This window comes from Chlorocebus sabaeus, chromosome 10 (assembly GCF_047675955.1).
Source record: "Chlorocebus sabaeus isolate Y175 chromosome 10, mChlSab1.0.hap1, whole genome shotgun sequence".
In the NCBI taxonomy this organism is placed as follows: domain Eukaryota; kingdom Metazoa; phylum Chordata; class Mammalia; order Primates; family Cercopithecidae; genus Chlorocebus; species Chlorocebus sabaeus.
In genome coordinates, this window is record NC_132913.1 from 30,865,829 (window position 1) to 30,889,331 (window position 23,503).

The window sequence follows — 23,503 nt, forward strand, 5'->3', positions numbered from 1 at the left end:
AATAGTTCCTATTATCTTTTAGTCACAGGGCCACATACTGTATTTCTTCCATGAGTGAAACTCCCACTTGGAATTCCAAGCATTGCATAACTAGTGGAGTATTCTTATCATATATAACTCAGTAGGCCTTCATATCCTAATCAGTTATTTCATCTGCACAAATTCTTCTTAGCAGTTAAAACTCTTAAAATCATAGTTCAGAATGGAGCCAACATTTAATTCATCCAACAAATATTTATTAAACACCTACTTCTGCTACTGGTGTCACAACCATGACTACTACTTTACACAGTTTTGTACTGCTCTAAATTGTTTTTACAAACTTCATCTCATTTAACTACTACAGTGAAATAACCTACTGCCTTGAAAGAGCTTAGAGACTCATAAAGTAGATTACATCAATTGCCAGAAAAACTGGACTTTAAAGAACTTGTCTACGATGATACCAGCTACTGTAGTATTTTAGATGATTTTGGTGAACTCTCAGTTGATTTTAGGTAAAAGATTCATCTGCACAAATGTATATTTATCTCTCATTGTATTTTTTATTACAATCTAATATTTTTTGAAAGCTAAGGAAATGCAATGAAAATAGCATTTTAAAAAGTGTCAGCTATATGAATGCCATTCCTTAATGCATGTCACATTTAAAATATGACCTATTTTTAAAATATGTTACCTATATATGTCACAAGCCAGATTTGGTCACAGGCCATGGTTTGCTAATCTCTGTCCTAAAGCAATACGGTAGTTCTGAACGTTTGACTGAAGAACATGGATGACGGCCGAAGTCCCGAAACTGGTCTTCATCGCTTAGGATAACAGAACTGCTGAGTTTGAAGGAAACCGAACAACTTACCTCACTTACTCTCCAAACACTGTTCAACTTCTCTTCATACTTTTCTTTTTTCTTTTTTTTCTTTTTTTTTTTTTTGGCAATGTGGTAGTCTCTATATTTATATTTGATTCAAAAGTTTATATGTTTTTAAATGGCCTGTGCTGATGTCTCTTCAAAATCTTATACCCAAAGGATTATAAATTATGCTGCTATAAAGACACATGCACACGTATGTTTATTGCAGCACTATTCACAATAGCAAAGACTTGGAATCAACCCAAATGTCCATCAGTGACAGATTGGATTAAGAAAATGTGGCACATATACACCATGGAATACTATGCAGCCATAAAAAAGGATGAGTTTGTGTCCTTTGTAGGGACATGGATGCAGCTGGAAACCATCATTCTTAGCAAACTATCACAAGAACAGAAAACCAAACACCGCATGTTCTCACTCATAGGCGGGAACTGAACAATGAGATCACTTGGACTCGGGAAGGGGAACATCACACACCGGGGCCTATCATGGGGAGGGGGGGAGGGGGGAGGGATTGCATTGGGAGTTATACCTGATGTAAATGACGAGTTGATGGGTGCAGCACACCAACATGGCACAAGTATACATATGTAGCAAACCTGCACGTTGTGCACATGTACCCTACAACTGGAAGTTTAATAATAATAAATAAATTTTAAAAAAAAATCTTTATCTTGCTTAATCTTAGAAACTTTCTTGCTAGGGAGTGTAGGAGTAGACATGATAGCAAGGGAAAGGCAATAGAATAAATTTTGAAAGCTAAATGCTTTATTTTGATATAGCTAATATTCATAGACCTTAAAATTTGCATTAGTCAGCAATCAAGCAAAAGTCATAGTTTCAAATACAAGAGGGCAGAATCTGCCTAGCTACACGGGATAGGACCACTTAAAAGTTTAGCTCTATGATTATTCTGATGAAGTGAATTGGAGACTATCACCTTTCTCTTAGTAAATATTTGTCCTTCACATACCAATCATAAGTATAATTAAGCATTTTTTACTTCATCTGGTGCTTAAAATTTTGTGTGATGCAGGATTTAGTTTTCTATTCTAATTTCTAAAACTCATATTTCAGGTTGCATTCTATTAGGGTTGTCTCACTTAGTATAAGAAAACTATTATGTAGCTTAACTTGCATCTATTTCCTTTTTATTATGGCCACTCAATTGTTCGTGACTTTCTTTGGGAATGCTTTGTTAATTTTATCCCAGTACCAGCTATGTGCCTTCACTTAACAATGAGCATTGACTACTGGATACTTATCTTACCTTTTTACAAGATATATATTTCAAGGTTTTGTTTTCATATAACATAAAACAGTAAGGCATTCATTAATCACTATTAAATTCATTCTTTTCCTCTTTATTGAATTCTAAAGGAAAATCAGCTAGTCTTTTTTTGGCATGCATCAGCAAAAGTATGTTATTATGAGGTGTTCTTAAATAATATATCTTCATAAAACAATATAGGTGGAGGTTTAAGGAGAAATAAGGAAAGAAATTGGAACCATCTGGATATCCAAAGTAGAGAAAAGTTTTTACTAATGGTTGTCATGTACACGTTACAAAAATAACATTATACAGCTTTCTAACTGGACAGGAAAAGGCAGAGCTATCAAAAAGTTGAAAAAGAAGATAGCTCTGGAGTGAAGCAATTGACAAAAACATTTGTAAGACATGGATTTAGAAGAAAAGTGGAGATTCATACTTCTTGGATCAGTAAGGATTAAACATATCTCAGAGATGACCCGCTTGGCCCTGGGAATGGAAATACAGTTGCATTCCAAAAAGGATGGCTCCCTGGGAAATGCAGGAAGGGGAGGACAGGAGGGAACAGATTTTGTGTTGTTGTTGTTTTTGTTTGTTTATTTGTTTGTTTTCAGGGATGAGTGGGAAAGCACCCTCTATGTACTTGCTCCTAAATCAGCCTGGTGAACTGGGAAGAGTATGGATTCCAGGAAAGGAAAGAATGTGAATACATGCTTTGGAGATAAGACAGAAAATGGGAGAAAAAGCAAAGAAGGAAAGAAGGAAGGGAGGGAGGGAGGAAGAAAAGAGAGGTTCTCCAGAGACCCACTGAACTCCCTCACATGTAAATGTTATATTCAAGAACCAATATTATTGGAAATTCACTTCATTGGATATTTAAGTATTAATACATAAGTTAGAAATCAATTTTAGGAGTGTTATTCATCCAATACAAACATTTTTCTGGCCTTTCATCTCCTTGTCATATTCCCAGCAAAATAACCACACAGACGGGGTGTATGTCTCTCCTTAAATGAAATTAGTGAAGGTGGCCTGATCAATTATTTTTAAGCCTGACCAAATGGGCATGCTCTAATCTTGCTTATTTCAGCATAATGTTGCCCAGCATGATAAAATACTTATTTAAACAGGTGTATCAATCTCAGAGATCTATATGTATAGTTTACCTTGAAGTCAATTGAAAATAGAATATTCCTTATTGATTTTGCCTGCCCAACTGCTGTATGTAGTCAGTGGGACTCACATGGATGTAAATAGAGTGAATCAACTCCTTGCTGGCCCTGGACCTCCTTGAATCATGTGAAGTAGGTTTCTGATTCCTTTATGTTTAGGCACAGTCAGGGAGACAAGAGTGCTACTGTCTTCTGCTGGTGCAGAGTGTTACCTCAGGCTATGCAGGAAAAATCCTTTTTTCTTATTTTTAGACCTGAATCAGTCTATGCCACTAAGTGTATTCTTGTGAATACAGATAGCACTTTGTTGTCATGCTCATGGGAAGGCAATGGAGTAACCTGTTTGGACGCAGCTGCAGGCCACCTGTAGAGAAAGTCAAATTAGGGAGAGACCCCACTGTTCTTTGCATTAATGCTTTTTGTATTGTTGTTTGACTTTTCCCCTCTGTCTATGTATCTTTTTCAACTAGGGAGATCGGGAGCACATTTTAAGGCCTTCTGTCCCTTTAAGGCATCTAATGATTGAAAGGACTCTAAGATTTGAAAGGCTGTAAAAACTCCCCAGTTACCAATGAATGATGGCAATACAAAGAATCTTAAAGCTGTTGAAGTTGAAGTAGTCTTCTTACAGCTTTAGTTTGTTTGGTGAACTTCCAGCAGCAGCTCTTACAAGGTACTGTTCAAATATTCCCACCTATCTGTGCTGCTGCTCCTTCTAAAGATTTATCATGTTCTCAGTGGAAAAGTAGTTATCCATATTAGCAGTTAACCTTACTACAGATAAGAAACAAAAGATATTATAAAAGAAAAAGAATAAACTCCTCTTCCTCCTTTCCTCATCTACCAATGTGAAGCTCTAAACAAGAAGCCCTTAAATGAAATATCTACTTTAGCCATAAATATTAAAGGAGGGAAATGCACAAATAAAACTTGTTTCTGGAAAGCTTGATTTTGGCTGAATATCAAAAACCATTTCCTGACAATGAAATCCATTAGACTACAAAATAATCTCTCAAAGTAGTGGTTGCATTGCTTATAAGATTTAACATTTAAGGTTAGACTGAAGACAGCCACAGATTATCAGGCTCAAATGCAGAATGATATTTCAGAAATTGGAGGGACCCACTTTTTTGATCCTAGCTGTTTCTCTTGTTTTGGATTCCTTTACTTGGAAATTCAGATTATAATATAGGGTTTTATATTAATTTTTTGGTGTCCTCCGCCATGGATCCTTGAGAGCTGTTTCAGGTGACTGGGATCGAATCTCATGAACCAACCTGACTGTGTTTGTGTATGTGCACCGTTCTTCAAGCATCTGAAGCAGAGTCGTCGTCACAGTTATTTTAAATGCAGGTAGAGGATTCTGTCTGCCTCAGCTCTACAATGTTTATCAAGCTCCTGTAATAACTCAGTAACACAACCTGCCATTACAAAATTCAAACTTTTGATAACCAGCATTTCACCAATATGAATTTATTTATACAAGATGCCCTTTCAGAGAACATATTGTATCTAGGTAGTGACTGAGAGGTTCCCTAATCAATTCTGCGAGATGCAGCTTCAGTACCTTAGTCCTGATGACCATGACTTAATTCATTTGATACACGTATGTTATATATTCCCACTAAAATCAAAGAAGATATGATAAAATTTGCTGCAACTAAATAGTGGCACTCAGACAACTTTAATTCTCAAATCCTTGGCATGCATCCTGAAAACTCAACTGTGCACTTTCTCCTTAATGCTCTACTCTCTTTTGCTTTATTGTAGTGAAGAAAAGAGAAAAGTAATGATAATACCTTGCATAGCCTAATATTTTACAGGGTTTTGTTTTGGTTTGGTTTGGTTTGGTTTTTGTTTTTTAAGATAGTCTCACTCTGTCACTCAGGCTGGAGTGCAACAGAGCAATCTCAGCTCACTGCAACCTCCACCTCCCGGGTTCAAGTGATTCTCATGGCTCAGCCTCCTGAGTAGCTAGGATTACAGATACTCACCACCATGCCTGGCTAAGTTTTGTATTTTTAGTAGAGACGGGGTTTTACCATGTTGGCCAGGCTGGTCTTGAACTCCTGGCCTCATCCACCTGCTTTGGCCTCCCAAAGTGATTACAGACATGAGCCACTGCACCCAGCCATACTTTGCATTTTTACAGCTTGTTTTCACCTATATTTTTTTGACTAAATGCTCACAACAACCCAGCAACTGAGGCTGAGATTAACTGACAAGATTCAGGACTTGAAGGATGGAGCTCTGACTCTAAGCTCTTTGCTCTGTCCACCTCAACGCCATAGCTGAATTCTCATATGAAGAACATTTTTCATGTGGCATTCTCTTCTCCTGGAACTGGCACATAGTTAGCACCTTAAACTCTATATCTAGGTAAATAATTAGTCCTGCGCCAGAAACAAGGCATTTCTGGCAGCATAAGGTACAGCACCTCACAACAAGGTAGTTGGAACTCAGGGTCAAAACCAAGACAGATACCCCAGGGAAAAAACCATGTCCCTAGCCAATATCCCTAGCAAATGATCCCTAACTAATCATGATGCCAAGGTATTGCTGCCTCAGGAAACAGATTCGGGGCATTTAAAGCAAGAAACTTTTGACTTCCAATATAGGGAGACAGAACTGATGGGCCACAGGGAGCCAGCTGAAACCTACCTTAAAAGCATTCACCTCCAGGCGTGGTGGCTCACGCCTGTAATCTCAGCACTTTGGGAGGCTGAGGCAGGTGAATTGCCTGAGCTCAGGAGTTCACGAACAGCCTGGTCAAGGCACTGAAACCCTGTCTCTACTATAATACGTGCACGTGTACACACACACACACACACACACACAAAGAAAATTAGCCAGGCATGGCGGCCTGTGCCTGTAGTTCCAACTACTCAGGAGGCTGAGGCAGGAGAATTGCTTGAACCCGGGAGAAGCAGAGGTTGCAGTGAGTGGAGATGGCACCGCTGCACTCCAGCCTTGGTGCCAGAGCAAGACTTCGTCTCAAAAAAATAAAAGCATACATCTGTATCTTTCGCTACCTGTGTTTTGAAGTTGAAATGATTTCATACTACTTTTATCCTTGGATGCTTTCTTCATACCTTAACATAGGTATTGTTTACCAATTAAAATGGGGTGCTGGTTTAAATATCAGCAATCATGCTCTAACAGCACAATTAAAGGAGTATTTGACTCAAAGCCTTGGCCGTCCTATTCACAAATTTTGAATGGTTATTTCATTGAACTTCCATTTATTATCTTCTAAAATGTGGAGAATACGAACTAATAACTTTTCCCCTGATTGCTGTGATTCTTAAGTGGCATAGCGAATGTGAGTGCTTTGTTATCTGTAATGCACTATATCAATATTATTATTATATTTTGCTTCAATATGTTTATTAGCTTGCTAAAATAATTTCCTAAATTATCTAGCTAATCACATTTTTAACATCCCAATCTGATCTCTGTGTGCAGTCAGCTCATATCAGAGTAGTTAAAAGTGAAATGGGAAAACATGAGCAATTTATAACAATCCTTATTTGAACCACTGTATATGGACAACTCCTATTTTTTGTCAGCTGGTATGAGACATCCACATGCACCCTTAAAGCCTATGTTGTAAAAAAGTTTTTAATGCCAGAAATCCCATATGGTTTTGATGCAACTAAAAGGTGTACACTTTCCTCAAGGTCAAGTCTAAAAATTGGACCACTACAGGCTCTGACCACATGTATGAGAAGCCAGAGGACCTGTGATCTCACCTGCCTCAATCACGTACCATTATTTACTCCACTTGCTTCTTTCGAATGGGTATGATCCCAGCCAAACATAGTGAAAGGGAAAGTTAAGTAATATTTGGAAAGCCATTACACATGTAAAAGGTACATTATATTAGATATAATGCAGCAGAATGATAACTACATATGCAATTCATATCTGCATAAGTCATGATGGTGGAGGATTTCTTGAAATTACTTTCTTTTCCCCCGATGAAATGTCAGTCGTTTTTAGTTTTAAGTTTTGCAAAATTTGGAACCTGGTTTTCTTACACACTATTAACAATTGCTGCAGATACATTTCAGTCACACTGCTCTAACTTGGAAGAAGAATCAGCACCAAAATTCTATGATGTTTCAGGTGGGGCAGAGTGTGAGAAGACAACTCAAAAAGAGGCTGGAGAGTCTCACTTAGCAGAAACCTCAACTCTCACTTCTTTTATGGCTGTATTTCATAACACTTATGTTTTGACTTAGAACATTTGCCAGGAAAACTTTGATTCCTAGGGCAAATAAGCCTGATAATTTAGAACTCAGAGATGTCTTATGAGTTTGCAAACATCAATGCATTATCAAAAGCCCTGTGAATGATTAGCCATTTAAATACCAGCTACCTATTTTTTTCTGATTACTGTTTCATTTTAATTGCTCCCATTTCCTGTCCTGACCTTAATGTTTCAGTGAAAAGAAGGCATCCCACGAGAGAAAGAGAGAGAGAGATAGAGATCTTTCATTTGTGAATTGCAAAGCTTCAGAGGTCCTAATTTGGCCAGCATGTTTGCTGCAAAGCCTTGGAATGCTGTTTTGCAGTTTCAAAAGTGATCATGCTCAGCTTCCCAGAATTTTTTATGCCTGGAGGATGCCACGAGAACAAGGGCAGCCTTGTTAACAAGTTCCAATCTCTCAAAAACAAGATAGGATTCGGATATAAATCATCATTTCAGCTCACAAAGCCATGTTCTCCACCCCACTGAAGGGCTTCATTTACATCTAAAATGGTTAATACTGATTTGCACCAGAACTCCTAAGTGGAGGAATGCAGCTGCCATGTGCTTAGTGACTCTGGGGTTAGGGAAGAATGACATCACCAAATGTAAGCATATTATCATGCTGACATAGAGGCACCTTGTTTTCTCCTCTGTGGATAGAGCAAGGATTGTGTTCTGTCTCTTGTTTTTTTCCTCTTGAAGAATACCTTTCCCCCTCCCATCTTAGCAGCTGCAATATGAAGGGTTGAAAATGTCACTTCAACTAATGATGAATGATGCTTGACCTCTGGATGGGTTACTCTGAATTTTATGCAATTCTAAATTAATATGAAAGATGCCAACTCAAAGGACTTCGGCTGTTAGGATTTGCTTCAAGGATAGATTCGCATAAAGCAGTTAGTAGCGTTGGGGTTTTGTTGCTGTTGTTATTGTACTTGGTAGGGGACTGGGAGACTCGTGCTCTATAAGCAAGGTAAAAGGCAGAATGTGCTAACATTTTTATGTGTTTTTTTTTTCCTTTGAGATTAATATCTTTTTATACTAGAAATATTGTCAGTAAGCAGAACCAGTTTGTGAAAAAAACATTCTCAAAAGGGCAACTGGCCCACATGTCTTTGTTGTTTTTATTTGAATATAATTAATTATGTAAAGCAATAGTTACTGAAGATTAACAATTAGTAGATTCTGTCAAGTAGTCACACGGAAATTACTAACTAATTGAACGACTGGTCCTCTATTGTGTCAGAAAGCAGTACTGAGTGTCATTCTTTTTATCTTTTTACTTTGTTGTTTCCACAGATCCTCTTTTTTCTAAGATGTATGTTTCACAGCAGACTAATAAATAAATAACCCTGGTTGTAATTTCATAACATGCAAAAGGGTTTGAAATAAAAACACCTGTTTTAATTAGCATTATGGTTTGTTCACTTTAAAAAAAGTGATAATCCTGATGCAGTTAGCTGACATTTTTAAAGCTTTGAATTTCCATCTGTATCTTATATTATGATGTTTCAGGATTGTCATGAGTTAATTATGTTAACTTGGGAAGCATTGCTTGCATTTAGAATGAAAAACTTCAGCTTGAATAGACAGAAAAGCAGATGCTATCTTTCTTGTCAATTGCTTTGTTGTGGGCTGCCTTGCAAGTTTTCATGTATTTCTGGATCTAAAAGGAAGTGTAAATCTCTATTTATTTTAAGTTTAACATAAACTACACAATTTCAGTATTCTTCTGTTTTGGCTGTATGTATCTTGTGTATCTTTACATGTGTAGCTTTCCTGCCCCCAAATTCAGAAATCCACAGTCAAATTATCTCTTCTTTAATTCTTAATTTGTTTTGTTGTGCCTAGGCATTATGGAGATTAGTACATAATAAAATTTAAGAATAGGACAACTCTACTGGCTCAATCCTCTCTCTAGTTATTTTTTTCTACCACCTTTTTGCTTTTGTACATCAACCTTTTAAATGGTACAAAATACATGCAGCATCTGGGCACAACAAGGCATGTTAAGAATGGAGTAGGAACTCTAAGTAGGAATTTCCATGCTTTTGTGAGTTTAATGTTCCTTTAACATAGAGAGCAGCTGTGTTGATGTCAATAATTACACATTGGAATAAATGCGTGTACATGTGTTTCTTCATGGGATTAAGGATGTTAGGTATGGCCTTACACAAAAGATTCTTGTCCCTCCCATACCCACCCAAAAGGTTTCTATAAAATTCAAAACCAAGTTACACTGTTTTGAGATTCTGAAATATTTCTCTGGGCATTTGGACTTCTAGATTTCAACTGACAGAATATGGGATTGATGTGTTTGTAATCTTCTGTTTGCCCCCCTACCTCATACTCATTCTCTACTCTTCACTACCCTGTTTGGTACCCAGGATCTGTATGCATTCGCCTTCCAATGGGCTTCCAACTAGATTGGGCCAATGAGAGGTATCTGCAGCAGAACAGAGGGCAGGAGACAATGCAAAAATGCCAGGACTGTGAATGCTTAATTCCTGAATTGGTGCCATAAGCAATAAATGCTCATGCTCAAAAGAAAGTGAGATCAAGGAAAAGTGGATCACTCTAGGCAGAACTCCTGGGATAAGCATTCTTCCTTTGGGCTTTAAAGAAGTGGTGGGATGGGGCCAGAGGAGGCGCGTAGATATGATAGCTTAGGTCAAGAATGAGCAAGAACCACAGTATGGTTCTTGCTTGGGAATATGGAGTATACTAGTATAATGGGCCCAGATGCTCAGGTCTGAATGAGGTCAAATTTTAAGACTGAATGGCAGGTTGTGGCCAGGAAAAAGAGTCCTTGAATGATGGAATTAGAAAACTTAGTGTTTAAAATGTATGACGAAGGTGTGTTCAGTATATAAATCCAATCTGTAAATGATATGGAAAGTGGAAGTTTATTCAAGTGCCTTATCACATATTCAAATGAACGTATGGCTGTTCTACCACTTAAAAATAGCTCTGTTCATTAAAGGAAACGTAACCTAGATTTTCAGAAAATTAAAATACAATGTTCTTAAGTCAGTTTAAACTTTAACTGAGATTCATAGTTTGGTACTGCCTTCCTAAGCATTTGGACTAAGGCAGAGAGTATAAATCTAATGGGTCATCTTCCCGACCAACTTTGCATTTTGATTGCAAACAATCACCTTGTTTATTTAGATACAACCACTGAACCAAGTCATTTAGACACAGACATTGAACAACAATCCATGTGTTTCATTCCTCTCAACTTTGGATGTATTTTGCCTCATAAAATGTACAGCATTGTAACTGTTATTAATTAGCTACACATCAAAGAACTTGGGTTAACAGTGGGCCATGATGGCCTGAATCGCAGACAAAGTGTGACTTGTTCAGTGTATTTATTTATTTATTTATTTGAGATAGTCTCACTCTGTTGCCCAGGCTGGAGTACAGTGGTGTGATCTTGGCTCACTGCAGCCTCTGTCTCCTGGATTCAAGCAATTCTCCTGTCTCAGCCTCCCGAATAGCTGGGACTACAGGCATGCACCATCATGTCCAGCTAATTTTTGTATTTTCAGTAGAGATGGGATTTTGCCATGTTGTCCAGGCTGGTCTCGAACTCCTCACCTCAAGTGATCCACCCACCTTGGCCTCCCAAAGTTCTAGGATTACAGGCGTGAGTCACCACGCCCGGCCTTTTAGTGTATTTAAGACTAACACTACTCCTCTAGAAACAAGGTTGTAATGGAATTTACCTTGCCAACCAAGCTGATTTGTTTAGATGCTGATCACTGGAAATAAATCATTGGAAATAAACTATTAATGTAGGAACTCATGTTGTTTGTTAGTTTTTTTAATGTAATGGTTTGAATTGGGTGGCTTATGAGCCTCATGTAAAAATAATTCTATTATTAGTTCCAGGACAAAAACTTGAAGGACACTTTTTCCCCTTCTTGCTCTATATGTTGCTATACAACTGTTTTCGTCCCTTACTGTTTTAGGTAGTTTTGCAAAATAATTTGTGAGTGAGATAGATCAGAGTTAGAATATTAGCCTTGACACTAACTTCTTAAATGAATTTGAGCAAGTTATTTAATTTCTCTGGTCCTTAGATCCTCACTTATAAAATCCGTGAATACTACCTTGCTTTGTTACTATGAAAATGACATAAGATCATGCAGATAAAGTACCAAGCACAGCGGCTAGCACATGACAGGTGTTAAGTTAATGGTCTTGTCATCTTTGTTGTTATAGTTGTTGTTATTATTACACAACTTTCACTTCTATGCTGATAATTTTCACATTTGTCTGTCCAGTCTTTATCTCTTTACCAAGCTCCATAGTCCAAAGTCCGAATATCTGCTTAGCATCACCAAACGAAAGTGTCAATAGCATCCCCCAACCAAACCCATTCTCCCTGGCAACTTTTTATCAAAAAACAAACTGAACAAATTAAAATTCTTAGCTATTCTTTCTGAAGTATTACATGTAAGATAACTTGCATAACTAGCTACAAACAATAGTTTTACTTGGTTTGTTCCCCCTTTACCACCCCTATGTTCATTAAATGGATGGCTTCGCATAGCCTTTTCATTGCATTTCTACAAATACTATTTAGTTCTAGCCTTCATGGTATCTTGCTGGGCTGTTTCCAGGGCCTTCTAACTAATTTGCATATTCCTGCTTCTCACCTCTCAAATGCATTTTTCTATTTCCTACAGATTTATCTTCATGAAATACAGTCTGGATGATATTTCCTCATACAAACTTTTGACAATTCTCTCACATCTAACAGAGACCTTTTAATGTATTAACATAACAATTACACTTTTCCCTGGCTTCCAAGCTAAGTTCCCATTACATTTCATCATTCACTTTTGCACTGGTCATAATGAGGCCTCTTGCCAATATCAAATTTCGATCCATTTCATACCTCTTTGCTGGAACAGTGGCCCTCAGAGTTTAACATGCATCAAAATCAACTGGAGGACTTGTTAGATCACAGACTAAATAGTATTTGTAGAAAAGCAGTCACACAGCCAGTTGCACCCAAAAGCTTCTGTTTCAGTTAAATCTGAGGTAGGTCTTGATAAAATTTGCCTTAAATATCCTGTGTGTGATGCTGACATAGCTGGTTCTGGGACCACATTTAAGAAACACTGGCCTGGGACATCCTTCCTCACCCATCTCAGTTCAACAAAATCCTATGCATTTCTCACTGCCATTGTGTGGGAGAAGTTTCATCTGTCACCTGTCAGAATGAACCATTCCACATGTTGTGTTCATGAGATAGGAGGCAGGACTCAACCATAGAGGTGAGGCTCACACACCAGACAAAAATGTCCCTAGCTAAAGCAGGGACAGGACAGACCTGGGCAAAGCCAAAAGCCCTCCCAGGAAGGCCTGATTTGGAGTCTTACCTGTCCTGTGTCACTAACAGAATAATTGAAGTTTTAAGTGGAGTAAGATTGCCTGGACTCCGCTACTAAATACCTAAGTGAACCTGAACAAGTTACTGGATCTCTGGAGCTGCTTTTCCATCAGTAAAGCTGAACTAATAATAGTACATCCAGCATATGTTGATGTGAGAATTAAATGAATTCCTGCATGTGAAGCACTTAGAATAGTGCCTGAGAAGTGCTCAACTATTATTGGTTTTCTAGTAGTTTATACCTTTATAACAATGCACCACTTGGTCACACAATGACGTTTAAAGTTTGTAGGCCCATCTCCTTTTCTAGATGTCGGTTTCTTTAAAAGCAGAGACCACACTGTTGTGAATCCTCAGAAACATAGCCCTGGGTTTAGCACTTTATAGAAATCCAGTAAATAAAATTTTTAATTAAACTGAGATCGAAGAAAGATTGCAAAAGGATCTTGAGTAAGTAAAAATCTTCTAAACAATAAACAAACCATCCATTTCTTTTTCCCTCATCATAAAGATGAATAAAAATGAGGTCAATTATTAATAATACATTGAAAGTAGGTTTGCCTTTTCCTTTGAATGTTCTAAACGTTATAATTAAAAATGACTTCAAATTGGAAGATTGTTAAGAAGAAATTAATCTTATTGGTAAGTAAAAAACAAATCCCATGGTTGATGATAGATATGACCTGTTAGCAATAGTTACACTTTTATATTTTATTTTCTTACAATCAGCATGTGGAGACCAACATAATCCAATTAATTGTAATTCCCTTTTGTTGCGTCGGTAAAGTAGTTCATGATACTAAAACACCATTGAAGTCTTATCTCTAGTCAGATAATCCAAATGGATTCTCATTTGCAAACTACTAGCAGGTCTTTATAAACTTCAGTAAAATAGAATATTTTGACTTCCCTGAACCTATAATAAATGTGACGCACAAAAATTGGTCTGTGAACTCTAATCCTTTGTAAATGCTAGCCATCAGTTTTCTAGACTTCTTTCTCTGCTATGTAAGGTTCTCATAAATGCACCTGTTTTTTATTAACTGACTTCTTTTAAAAGCATTTTTTCCACAGTGAATATCCAGTATTTGAATACATCAAAGCCTCTCAGCTGAGCTTCTTGCTCATTGTGTCTTTTTGGACACACCACCCCTCTTCTATACGCCCACTCCAACCCATCCTACATGCTACTGCCAGAGCATCTTTCTAGAATGTTGCTCCCCTGCTTATGGTCATCCAGACTTTTTCAGTTGTAAGGACCTTCATGCTGTACCCTCTGCCTTCTCTTCTATCCTCAACACCCTGAGATATGGAATCTATGCCTCTAGGGTCTCCAACAACTTGTGGCTTCCCAAATGCATTGTGTTCTTCATTCCTTGGCATGATCGTTACTTCTAGCTGAATTTTTCTTCATCTCTTCTCTTCCTCTCTCCCAGCTCCTACACCACCCTCACCCACCTGACTGTTCATCATTTAAGATCATTATTATGTGACACCTCATCTGGAAAGCCTTCTGACTACACCCAGATGAAGCTTGATGCTAATCTTCTATGTTCCCATAGCAGTCTGCAAGAAATTATATAATAACATTTACCATACTTGATTATGTATTTTTCTATTTGACCAAACTTCCTATATACTATGAAATCTTTGCACATAGAAGCTAGATCTTTATTTCTGTTTACCAACAGCAGCTATAACATGCCTAGCACAAAATTTGGGTTAAATTAATATTTGATAAGTGAATGAATAATGTACTTATGTCTTCAGTATTTGTTAAGTGTTTTGAAAGAGAATGATAAAGAGAACACAAAGATAATGCCATGTGTATAAACATATATCTATTGTCATCATCGTTGGTATTATATTATGAAATAGCCTCTGTTATCAAAGGAGGTTAAAATTTGATAGGTGGTGCAAATATATTAATAGCTAATAAAAATGAGTGCATCCATCATTGGCTAAGCACTGGGGATATAAAGATAAATAAAAACAAATTTATTTGAGGCAGAGATAGAGGAGAGACCCTTTTTTTAAATCACTATAGTTAAATCTAGTAGACATGCCCCAGGAGTGATGGGGTTCTCAGGCTAGGATTAGAAACATGGTAAGCAAAGTTTGAAATGAAACCCAATGTAGGGAAGAGTCAAGATTAACAGCATAGATAGCTAGGCATCACAAACTATAGGCAGAGACTGGGAATTAGCGCCACAGGTTTGTTTAGGCTAGAATAATTAAGATGATAACGTTGTTCAGTAGTTTCATCAACAAGAAATTGTTGCATAAGGACCTAGGTATTTTACCTTACTTTATGCAAGTAGTTGTAAAATTTATAAATCTCCCAACTCTTATTTTGTGTACCTTTGTAGAGCTTTAGCGGCGATTGTGGTGAAGAAAAGTCTTATGATGCAGAAAATTTAGTTTACTCCCATGAATCAAACTAATTGACATAATTTAAGTTAAAAACTATCATTAATAATTACTAGAAATCTTCTCTTCATTTTGTTTATCTTAATTGACAACTGACAGATGTCTTATCTGGGAGCAACATAGTTTCAATGAATGAAAGTAGCAATATCTTAATCTACCAGTTTTGTTTACCTTTTATTTCTATTTTTCTGAAGAAATATTTCCAGACAGAAAATTCTAAGTTAGCAAAAACCCAAATCCATATCCTTTTCAATGTTACCATTTCTAACCCTACACATATCACCAACATAGTAAGGGGAATGATAAAAGACAAAAATCATATTACATTCTGGAAATATTTGCCGAAGTCTGGCTATATTGGATGCTTTTCATGTATTACATCACTCAAATCTCACACAAAATTAAGAACTCTCATTTGACAAGTGAAGAAACCAGAATGTTAAGTAACTTCTATATACGTTTTTGCCTACAATAGACATATTATCTGTATATGGGAATTCATAGGACTTAGTTTATTTCCTAGATATCATTAAGAGATATGTTTTGACTTGGCCCTGTGCTTCATATTTGCAAACGTAATATAACTTGGAGGGAACGATAGCAATGGTGTTGAAATTTAAAGCCACTATGAAGCAAGCTTTCAAAAATGACTTTGTCGAAATTTAATCCTACGATTCTCTCCCCTTTGGAGTATGTAATGTATGAAATCATCCATGGAATTCCAGCAAATTCAGAATCTGTTTGGAGAAGATGGTTAAATAAAAAGAACCATTGTGTACAGTATCTATAGAGTACAAAAAGCCTTTGACTGAATGGAAATAAGAACAGTGTTGGAAGCTCTGAGTAAGAAAGGAATTAAAGAAATATATATGGGTACCATGAAATACATCAATTCTTTTTTTTATGATCCTCACTGAAAGAAAAAAGTCTGTTCATTTTTGTTGCTGTTGTTGCATCTGAACAGGACTACCTTTTCTCAGCTACCTAAACAAAATATCCAAAAGCCTGGAGAGAAGCATAATGTCGCTAATGTCATTTTATAAGGTAGAATTATGCATGGAGTTATGATGATGGGAAGATGTTTTATGTTATGCCATTATAAATTAAAAATGCACAAAGCAATGACACATTTGTTATACTTTCCATCTGTGGCGCTTGCTTCACAAGTTTCAGTTGTACCTATTTATTATGTTATTCTTTACATTCAAATGAAATCTGAGGAGAAATAAAAATAAAACAGTCTTGTTCCTGACTCACTTCCTGTACTGGATAGAGGAGAAGACTGTTCCACCTCCTTCCAAGAGAGTAACTAAAGATATTTCATATCAGCCTGTGACATGTGCAAGCTTCGGCCTTGTCAAATAATTTCCAAAGATATGCACACAACATGAAAGCACACAGAAAGCAAGCTAACATGGCGTGCCGAAGTAGCCCATTAGATATTCAGAAATAAAAGCTTTTTAAAAAAAGTTTTAAAATCTTAGAAAGTTTGTGGTTACTTCCTTCCTCCCTCTTTCATAATTTAAGGATGCCACAGAAAACCAGATTTTGTAGACCAGGTGGTAATAGAACCGTCTATCCTGTGCATAGGTCTAACTGTCTCCTCTTGCCAGAAAGGAACCGTTTTCAAACATAGGACTCCTAAGAGCTTCCTGGAGGTTACTGTAATAAATCGTATGAAACAAATCTCTTTGATTTTGCATACAAGTTTCATATTTAAAACCACTTTGCTCCTTTCTCTTTGATAGGTAGCATGACTATAGACAGTTGATTGGACTTGGGTTGAGTTTTTCCTGAGGATGTTTCCAATGTTCTCTTGTAGTACTTGGAATCTCAGGTGATGGCAACCATGCAATATTTCTACTTTAGACATAGTAGTTGTACAAAGAATGAGTATGAAAATGGCAATCATGATTTTATTGTTTGTCTGGAGACCACACTGGAGAGTATTCTGCATGTTTGTAGAACAAATTATTTGAAATAGGTTAAGCCTGAATAGGCAAGCAATTTTTCAACTAATTCCAGCTTCAAATCTATTCTCTGAATATTGGTAATTATTTTTCTTCAAATGGAATTACCTAAAGAACTAACCCTGTTGTTCACTTTGTTTCACAAGTGTAGCATAGCCCTTGTGTCGAGAAGATGTATCGGTATGATCCAGAAATTTGACATCGTCTTTTTCTGCCCAAAACCTTAGGGCATTGTATTAGTTTGCTTGAGCTGCCATACCAAAGTACCACAGACTTGGTGGCTTAAACACCAGAAATGTATTTCCTCACAGTTCTAAAGGCTGGAAGTCTGAGATTATGATATCAGTAGGTTGATTTCTCCTAAGGCTCTCTCCTTGGTGTATAGGCAGCCGCTTTCCTCCTGTGTCTTCGCATGGTCTTTCCTCTGTGTGCACCCTAACTGTTGTTATAAGGACACCATTCATATTGGATGGGGGCCCATATGACTTCATTTTACCGTAATTACCTCTTTAAAGATCCAATCTCCAAACATAGTCACACTATGAAGTATTGGGGTTAAGACTTCAACATTTGATTTTGAGGAATGGAAGAACACAATTCAGCACGTAACAGGCACGATGCATATTTTTGGGTGATATATTTGTTCTTTGAGTTTGTCCTGGCTTGCCCCCAAGGACAAAATAATATGATTCTAGGGAAGAGTAACAAGATGTAAAATGTCCAGAACTTTATCTACATTCACTTTCTGAGCACCTGATGAAGCCCTCTCCTTTGAGGAACATAAAGCAGCCTCAACAGCTGTAGCTTTAAAAACACAATGCCCAGCATGTAGCCTCCTTCCATCTCTGTCTGTTTGAAAAAAAATTGAGTGAACAAACAAATTAACTGGCAAACTGGTTTAGTTTTCTCAGATAATATCCTCAATGAAGTCTCATGTTACAGCCAAGGTGTGGAAGGAGGAGCTTTAGCCAGTGCAGCAGAGAAGGATGCTACTTTTTGCACAGGGTTGACATCACCGTGTTTGAGAATGCAGAATCTCTCTAATCCACCAGAAATCAGACCGAACCATCACTTTCAGGAGCCGGCACAGCGGGAAACGTGGAGCTAGTTGAGTGATTCAACCAACTTCCTTTTGATTCATTCCTTTAAATGCTAAACTAAAAATCTTCTATATCCTTACAAGCAGTGTTGTTTTATCTACATTAATATCTAATCTTTCAATTTGATTTTGGGGCCAAACATATTATGTTTTGAATCGATCATCCCTCTGCTATCTCTTTCATTTGGGATGTGACTTTCATGTATCCAGCAGGCCTTTTAGATAAGGGATCCAAATGGTCATCTGTGCTGGAAGCAGGGACATCATCCTTTATGAGAGTTTCATAGTGTAACAGGTTCTTTTCACTGTATTAATGAGATCAGGGCTATTCTCTCTCGGAAAACTAGGGTGTCTTTTCCTCCTTTTAAAATTGCAACAATAAAATAAAAGTTGGAAAGAGGTTTTAAAAGTGCTATCAAAACTATTACAAGGTAAACAAGCACTTGATTTTCAACATATAAAGAAGATTTTCTTTCTTGACTCCGTTACTCTTCTACTCAGGATAGTCCAAGTGCAAGCACATTTCAACAAAGACTAGGTTAAGACAGTTTGAGTCTAGTTAAAATTGAACCTGATATCACAACTGCTGGTTATATATACCAATATCTACAGAGCAATATATAATACAAGAGGAAAGTGGTAAACTCATTTTTTTTTCCTTTGATACAGAGTCCCACTCCATCACTGAGGTGGCTGGAGTGCAGTGGCGTGATCTTGGCTCACTACAACCTCTACCTCCCTATTCTCCTGCCTCAGCCTCCCGAGTAGCTGGGATTACAGGCCTGCCACCATGCCTGGCTAATTTTTGTTATCTTTAGTGCAGACAGGGTTTCACCATTTTGGCCAGGCTGGTCTCTGGTCCCAGGTGATCTGCCCACCTCAGCCTCCCAAAGTGCTGGTATTACGGGCATGAGCCATTGTACCTGGACAGTAATGAAACTCTTAATGATATTTAAATGCCCCCTTCTCCTTGGAAACTACCATTGACCTACTATGGCTATCAACGGTTCATCTTTTCAGTTCTTCTTTTTAAGAAAAATTGCTCCTAATAGCTACTGTCAAATTTTTTCTTTCAAATATATTTTTAAAGCTTGATATAAATAAGTTTTTACTTAAAATATGCCCTAAAGACTCTTCAAGAAAGAGCATTTCAAGATAACCTTGCTTGGGTACAACATTTAGGTTGTGTGTGTATGTGTGTGATCTCATAAAAGTCACATGGTATTTACATTGTAGAACTTAACCTATCTTTAATTCTGTTTATATGCTTTAAGGCAAAACCATAACCAAAATGAATTTAAGATAACCTAATTAGAGGGCCAGGAGAAACCAGCACAGATTAAAAGGATTGTGAGACATTGTGGTTCAACCAGACGTCTTCCTAGGATTGGACTATAACATGTGATATGCTTTGGCTCTGTGTCCCTACCCAGATGTCATGTTGAATTCTGTTGAATTGTAATCCTCAATGTTGGGGGAGGGACCTGATGGGAGGTGATTGGATCGTGGAGATGGATATCCCTCTTGCTGTCCTCGTGATAGTAAGTTCTCACAAGATCTGGCTGTTTAAAAGTGTATAGCACTTTCCTCTTCACTTTTTCTCTGCTGCTGGCTATGTGAAGATGTGCTTGCTTCCCCTTCACCTTCTCCCATGATTGGAAGTTTACTGAGGCCTCCCCAGTTATGCTTCCTCTACAGCCTGCAGAACCATGAGCCAATTAAACTTCTTTTATTTGTAAATTAACCAAGCCCAGGTAGTTCTTTATAGCAATGTAGTTTTTGTTGATCCCATTCAAGAAACTGCATCACACTGAGATAAATCCTCTAAAACAACCATGCTGGTTTATAATGTTTGTTCAATGTTTCAGTTGCCTTAGTCTCTTTTTTATTTTACCATTTTGTCCTTTATTCACCTGCCTCATTCTGGTGACATATTGGATATGTTTGTTTCCTTATGCTTTAAAATTTTTTTCAGATACATTTTCCCATTTGATACCAACAATTATCCTTTTATCTTCATTTTACAAATAAATAAGTAAATAGATAGATATACAATGAATTAGTGGTAAATCCAGTCCTGGAATGGGTGTTTTGTATGGCCTTTTCCCTACTCTACCATATTTCCTCTTCACTCCATTGCTACCTAACAATTTGCTCCATCTCTGCCCATTTCCTAATGCAGTTGCTTTTTATTACCAATTTGTTTTGTATCTGTTTATATAAGAATCTGTGCCTTCTACAAGTCAGTAATTACCAAAGATGAGAGTCAGTTTACAGGTAAAAGCATAGCCTCAAGTAAGACATTTAAGGGTAAAATGTAAAAATTACAATCTTGACATAATAGTCAATCAACTACCATTCGCAATTACTGTTTATTTGCCTTTTCCCTTTCTGCTTCTGCCAGCCAAGATTAAGTCTGAACACAGTGATTTTAAACATAGTGGGGGCTTACTGGCTCTTTATCCTGGTTTCATCACTTGGCAGCCATGGGAAAATTGTTTAATCTACCTATGCCCTACTTTCCCTATCTGTAAAATGGATATGATGATAACAGTAGCATCTTCCTCATTACCTTGCTGAAAACATTAAATTAGATAATGAATGTAGAGTACATAGCACAGTCCCTAGTACAGCGTAAGCTCTAAGTAATTGTTGGTTATTGCTTTCATCACAAAGTACCCTGAATGAGTTCATATGGATTTTGTTCTATAAAAAGTTATGATTTTGTCAAGAATAATTACCAACTCTTAAGTTCATATTAAGGAAATATTAATATGTGTGTATCTAATTTTCTAGTTCCCTTCCCACCTATGGTAAACTTCATAAATCTTTGTTGAGTGACTTCTATAGACACTTATAAACTTCACTATAGTGACTCTCAACCAAGAATAATTTTGCACGATGGGGAGATACGTGGCAATCTCTAGACACAATTTTTATCATCCCCACTGGGAAATACTACTGGCCTCTAATGGATTAAGGTCAGGGATACTGCTAAACATACTAGAATGTAAAAGACAGCCCCCACCACAAAGAATTTTCCAGCCCCAAATGTCAATAGTGTGGTGCTTTTGAGAAACACTATTAGAAAAGGGAAAAGATAAGACATCATCACTGTGTAGAATCTAGTTAGAAAATGCTTATCAAATAATGCAAATACATTTGCAGTAATGCCTGTTAACACCAGGATAGAGTTATGGTTAGTTCATCTTGAAGACTGGTTGGCTTCATGAGAAGGCATAATATATGGACATAACTTCATGTTTAGATAAACTACAGTGACCTTGCAAAATTTGCCTTAACATCATCTGGTTTACAAGGGATCTTAACCTTGGTTGATTATGAAAACTTGATATAAAAATTAGTATTATATTTCAAAATACTCTTTCCAACTATTTGCTATATTGCCTATTTAAGCTACTTGCTGAAGGGCTACAAATTATTATTATTTCTTTAAATGGAAACTACATAGGAATTTATAGTAGGAATGTTGGTTTAAGTGATACAGTTAATATTATATGGTATTTTAAGTAGATATAATTAAATGGCCAAATGGTATCTATTCATTGGTAAATTTTCTTTATCTATCACTACATTCAATTTTCATGTTCACTTGAATTAACTGATATTAATGTGGAGATGAGTAATATTAATGTTGTTTTCCTTTGGTTAAGTCATTATTTGTTGGTGGTGGTGTTTCCTTGGTCAAGTTAAAATCATTCTCTTTTTTACCTACTGAACACTTTCCTTTAGCAGTTTCAAACTTGTGCACCAAAATGGCATTTTGTGTTGGACTTTCTGATAAATTTTTGGTTGAGATAGTTGTGTGTGTGTGTGTGTGTGTGTGTGTGTGTGTGTGTTTAGGTTTCCACTTAAAGTTCAGTGCCAAAGCTACAGTACTTATACATTTTCTAAATGTGTTTTAAGCAATAAGTTGTACAACATTTTTAGAACATGTGTTAAGCTATTTCTCTAAGAATGAAGCTCTTAACAAAACATAAGCACTCTGCATGAGATCTTAGCAGCAAAGTGCTTAAAAGATAAAGTAAGAATTGGTACCATGGGAAGAACACCAGCTGTAGAGCACACAGGTCCATTATGAGAAGTATGGTAGTGGGTAGGGAGAAAATGATTTAATCAGGAGTAAAACCAATTTTATTATAAGGGCACGCAGGGGGTGTGGCACCATAGTGAGAGGGACATTTCAAAATATCTGACAGATTTCAACAATGTGAAAACCCCGTTCTTTAAAGTGACAGTAAACCCCATCAGGTCTCCCTTTTTGATGCTATTGTTAACAGTTGACTGTTTAAAGCTGGCCTGCTAAGATGCTGTCGGCCTATTTCAATAGTGTGTAGCCAAATAAAAGACTAATTGTTGAAATACAATCAATCAAAAATGATTGCAGGTCAGAAAGAAGGTCTCCTCTGCTGATTTTGTTGTGGATCATATTATTGTGTTATGATTGAGGTAGGAATGAAGACTGAAAGGAAAGATTAGCCCATCTGAAATAAACAGATTCACCTTCATGTCTTCTCTTTGCAAACACACTGTTGAGCAGGAACACCACTTACTATAAGCCTTAGAAACGATCGTTCATTTATTTAAAAAAAAAAGATCCGCTGAAGATTTGGGCTAATATTTTTAAAAGGACATGAACATTATTAGCAAAACAGCCCATGCAGAGAATCCCTACAGTGACAATTCTCAGCTTTTCTTACATTTTGGTGCAAAATGCTCCACTGCATTCATAAAACTGACATCCAAGGGACATGTGAATGCAAGCCCAAGACATCAGTAAAGAAACAAATTTTCAGTTGACCAAATACCTCAGTGTTTGCCAGGATTCTCAGCTTTTCAGTTAACCCCCAGATTGTCTAAAATGATTAGTTTAAGTTTTCATGAAGCCCAGAATCCAAAACCTTTTCCATGTTGCCCGTTTAGAAAGACAAATCGTCTGGCTCGACAGCAGTGCTTTTGTACCTTGCTTCCTTTTCATTTTATGTCAAGATGTCCCTTTCAG

At 37.0% G+C, this 23,503-nt stretch overlaps 1 protein-coding gene across 1 annotated transcript in view; it reads left to right on the plus strand.

The window, feature by feature from the left end:
* The window catches only part of ARHGAP15 (Rho GTPase activating protein 15), a 631,557-nt gene that overhangs the window by 469,480 nt on the left and 138,574 nt on the right, over window positions 1-23,503 (plus strand). The window lies entirely within an intron of this gene.